This window comes from Mycteria americana, chromosome 9 (genome assembly GCF_035582795.1).
Source record: "Mycteria americana isolate JAX WOST 10 ecotype Jacksonville Zoo and Gardens chromosome 9, USCA_MyAme_1.0, whole genome shotgun sequence".
Taxonomy (NCBI): Eukaryota; Metazoa; Chordata; class Aves; order Ciconiiformes; family Ciconiidae; genus Mycteria; species Mycteria americana.
Genome location: NC_134373.1, coordinates 12693975 through 12699044, shown reverse-complemented (window position 1 = coordinate 12699044; position 5070 = coordinate 12693975).

Below are 5070 nucleotides of genomic sequence, written 5' to 3'. Positions count from 1 at the left end.
ACATCAAACCCTTTGAAGTTCATTCCCATCTCTGCAAATGACTGATGGAAATGACTGAGCATCTGAAACTTGTTAAGAACCTAATCTAAGGACTCCCATTTAGCTTAGTGGCTTTTGGATCAGGCCCTTGCAGTGAGCTCTCCTGAAATAAAGGACATTCGTTTTCCATCGTGGTTTTGCTCCATCATTAATTGGTAGGAAACTGAAGTGGTCAGACAATCTAATGACATTTTTCTTTTCCTACATTGATTTAAATAATTTTTAAATGGCAGCCTGGCATAAAGTGAAGTCTAAAACAAGGCAAGAAGAACAAAAAATTTGTGGGCTTCAAAATTCCAAAGGAAATTCAGATCCTTGAAATTTGGGCCGGACTCCAGGGCTACTTTACCCATCTGGCCGTTTTCTGGGTCCTGAGGCTCATCCTGCTCTTGAATATGGTAGCAAGTTTGCCTGGATGGGAGACAGGGAACATGGAATGCAATTGCTAGCTCCATGCTTTCTGGCCCAGGCTCCCCTTGTTTTGGGGTGGCTTTAGATTGCGCTGTTGGTGCAGAGCACTCAGCAGAGCTAGATATGGGAAAATCTTCTTACCACAGGGTATTCCTATATCACGCAACTTCCCCATGGTCTCTGCAGAGGACTTGAACAAATTCTGGCTCAGGATTGAGCAGTGCTTGGGGTTTGCTGACCTGGCTTAGTGTACTGGCACACACAAAGCAATGCCAGGATCTGGTGAGCTTGGAGGCATCTTAAAATGGCTTTCTGTGCATCTGCAGTGAAAGCTTAGGAAAAAATTGTCAACTTTACCACTTTTCTGTTCATGGGTGGTTTAAAGCCAACACAGAAAAACTGGAGAGTTTGTCTTTTCTACTGGTGTAGTCTCTTTGAACTCTCTCTCTATTTGTGTAGCCTCTTTTGGTATGGCTATTACACACAGGATGGAAGAAACCTGGCTTTGCCCATCAGACCTCTGGCTGGTGTGAAAGAACTGCTTTCTAATTTTTAACAGTTTTCCCTGAGGTGGCATCTTGGAGAAGATGTGAACGTGGAGTCGTCTTAAAATCATATTGTAAAATTTGCTTGTCAGAAGAGAAGGATACATTGATCTTGACTGGAGAAAAAAAAAATTATCACACTACTTATGTCTGAAGAAAACAAACCTTCTGAAGTGAAATGTTGACTCACTGAGGTCAATGTTGAAGCTAACACCTAGAGATAATATATGTGAGTCTTCCCTTGGGCTAGGAAAGTGTCAGCCCACCTGGTATGTTGGTTTCCTTGCAGGGTCCTGTACCCCAGCTCTGGGGGCACTCTGGAGGCCACAAGCCCAAGGCCTGGGATCCAGGACTGGATGGTGTGAGCTGATTTTCCTTGGGCTGTGACAGTTCCTCAGGGCAGCAGTAGCCCATAGCAACTGGCAGATAGTGCTGCAGCCCTCAGGTTGCCCTAGTTTGCACAGGGAGACCTATGCAGTGAAATATTTCATGCTCTAGGAACTGAAGTGCTAAATGCAATCCACTTGGGAGCATAAGGCCAAGTAAAGCATTAACACCGGAGTTAAGACAAATCAATTCAGGAATAACTAATATTGTTGACTTTGCTTGTACAAAATGTCACTTTCTTTGAGCTTTTATTCTCTCCCCCAAGAGCAGGTTTAAGGGCAAACACAAATATTAGTCATCTTTCTCCTATTAATTATTGTTAAAGATTTAAGGGATCATAGACTTTGAAGTTAATGCCCCATTCAATGTGGGAAAACGCAAAACTGTGCATCCCCAGTGGTGTTGTTCTTTCTGGCTGGCTGGTTGATCACAGACCAACTGTCCTGCCTTGCAATATCAGCAGCACATTGCTTTACTTATGGGCAGTAATTGTGAGATGAAGCAGAGTTCAGATGAAGAGAGTGAGTGAGCATGCCTGAGTGTGTGCATCGCACGTGTACGTATGTGCACTCCTGAACATGCAGATGAATGAATGCAGCAGTAGACCTGCTTCTAAATCTTGTGTGGTAGGCCTCCTTTTTTGCCCTTCTGCAAGATTTTATCTTTGCTTATCCTGTACAATGATCTCTTTCATGTCTTATATACAAAAGAATTTCTGAAATCCTGGATTAACTTTGGAATAAAAGTTTTTATTTCCTCCAAACATGGGTGGCTTCCATGGCCTGCTCTACTCTAAAAGTGACCCTCTCCAAATGGCATTGTAGGGCTCCTGGATTCACATTTGGCAGTTCCAGACTGGATTTCTTTGCTTTATAAAAATGAAGATGTATTTGGTAACCCTCTGCATTCTTCCTTGGATCAAGATGAGCAGAGTTCTTCCTTTCTTAGGATCTCTTCTATTGGCTGTGTGACTGCCTTTCATCAGCCCTACATAGACATTACAAAGGATGGAGTTTGGACTCTTATTTAGATTCATTACAGGGGATATGTATAGGGAAAAAGGACCCAACCCTGCTAATGGGATTTTAGGAAGATTTGAAGAATGAAGCAGTTTCTGGAAACTTAGCATGTTTGTTACACAGCATTGAATGCAGTATTGAAAATAAAGCTATTGAAAGACAAACAACTTGCCTAAAAAACTGGATGAATTTTTTTTACCTAATCAGTTTCATTTGCCCCAAATGCAATTTTGGAGCAATCAAAGCCAACTATTAATTTGGATCAAATTTGATGAATAGTTTTGACTATAAGGGTTGAAATATTTTGTATTATATCCATATAGCTATACCTGTATCAAAAAACCCCTGCTTTGCACTTCCAAAAGCATTTTAGTTTGGGGCATTTGTAATGTAGAGATGGACACTTTTTCAGCAGTGATGATTCAAGCTTACAAACTCAAATTTATGAACTTATGTATTTTTTTCTATTCTGTCTAGAAAAAAGGAAGGACAGAATATTCTGAAAGAGTGGTTTCCTTTTTTTTTTTTTTTAAACTTAGGTGATTTTTCAGAAAGGGTTAAATAATGATAAACATTTTCTCATCAAGACCAGACCTTCTTAAGAGTCCTCCTGTTTATTTTAAAATGTAATTTTTTAATATTTCTGCTCAGCCACTGAACCCCAAACTCCATTGTTTACACAGCTCTATTTGTAGTAAAAGCCAGAGAAATTACTGCCTAGAAGTGGGACTTGCACCCACATTGCCTGCCTGCCCTAATTATCACTCTCTAGGGCACTCTAGGGTGTTTGGTGCTCCACCTGGCCTAGACTTGCTTGAATATTATGAGAAGTAAAGGGAGGGGTCTGACTCTGTAGCCTGCTCCTACTTTCCTGTACATGGGAGTCCCTGATGCAAGTCCTTCCCTTTACTGAAAAAATCTTAAAAAAAAAACCCACAAAACAAAAACAAACCAAAACCAAACCAAAAACCAAACCCAAAAACCTCTTTTTTTTTTTTTTTCAGTTTGAATTGATACCTACAGCATATCCTGTAGGTATCCTGTTCTGTGCAGCAACGTTTGTAAGAATGGAACAGCACTTCTCACTCCTTTCTGAACTCATCTGCCTCTTCTGTGACAGTGGCAGGCTTGGAAATGACGGCTGATTACGACAGGTGAAAGTCATGAATACAGAGGGACTGGGAGGAAAATTGCATTGCAATCTGCCATCCACCCTGGAAACCAGAAGGGAGATGGTGCTGTGCCAGCACGTCCTCTGTACGCACTGTTTAAGGGCAAAGGGGGAGCTGGACTCTCCTAGGGATCGATGCTGAGCTTTAGCACGTTTCAGAAATCAGCTCTTTAAGCAAACGAGAGAACATCCTGGAGGCAGCACCAGTTCCGCAGCAGGGGTGGGGGCAGCAGGAGACCATCACCTGGCAGTCAGCAGGTTGAGGCAACGCTGGAGAGAACCACTTGGCAATGGGCAGGTGGACCAGACAGCAGGAGTGCGGCACCATTTGCTCCACGACTTGGCATTAATGAGACACTTATTGGAATTCTGCACACTCTTTAAAGACCTTCTGTGCGGAAAATCGTTACGTTTACCGTAATCCTTTGCAAGTGAAAAAACAAACTGGAATCTTCCCCGCTGTACTTATTTGTGGGCTTCCTAGGAGGCTTTTGGAGCTGTGTGAGTCATGTTGCTTTTTGGATGGAAGTGCTGAGAGGTAGACAGCAACTGCGAGCGATGCACAAACTGGAGAATCTTGTGCATGAAGGGGGTAGGGTTCAGCGTGAAGGGCTGTTATTTGACTTGACAGTCAGGGTTGGGTTTTTCCAAGTGGTTTCCCTCTGTGTGTGCACACTCTTAAAAGCACTGTGGCTGCACATGCAGGAGAGAGCTAACATGCCATAGATGGAAGCACACAATGGAGAACACCTCTTAGAAATGTGGCCCCCAAAACTAGGGCTATATTTTTAAGGAGCTTATACATCCAGCATGCTGAGCTCTTCCTAAAAGACTGGCTGTAGCATTAGCAGCGAAAGGGTAGACTGTGAGCCATCCAGGCTGTGTTTAAAAGTGCTTTTTCTTAGACCACCTAAAAGCTCTTGGATTCCGCAGTGGCATGCAGTCTGTGGAAGGAGGCTCTGTGCTAGGGTAAAAGCAGCCCACAGTGCTCTCTGGCTTATGATGCAGCTGGACAGGGGGAAGGGACAGTGCCTTTTTCATTTCACGATGCTGGTGATCACTTACGGGGCCTCATTGTTTACTTCCCAAGGAGACCTCCACTTCCCATATGTCTTGAAGCACACTATTGCTCTCCTGCCGCAGTCCTTTTCCTGCACTACTATTACACAAACACAGCACTGATCTACAATCTCTGTTCATTCAAATGTGAAACTCTGGCCCAGCGGCTGGAGAATTCAAATGGTGTTCCTGGAGCCCTGCCCCAGAGAGCTGGCCTTCGCTGGGGCAGAACTAGGAGCTCCCTGCTGACTTACGTGGGCTTTGCTGGTTCACAGCACCGCAGGAAGCGGCCCTGCAGCCTCAGCCTCCGCACCTCTCTTTGACCTACCTAGAGAGAAGGATGGGGAAGAGAGAGGAAAAACAGCAAGGCAGAGGAACTATTCTTTTGTTGGGGGGCTGGGGATGCCCTACCACTTACTGTAGCTCAGAACAAGCATAG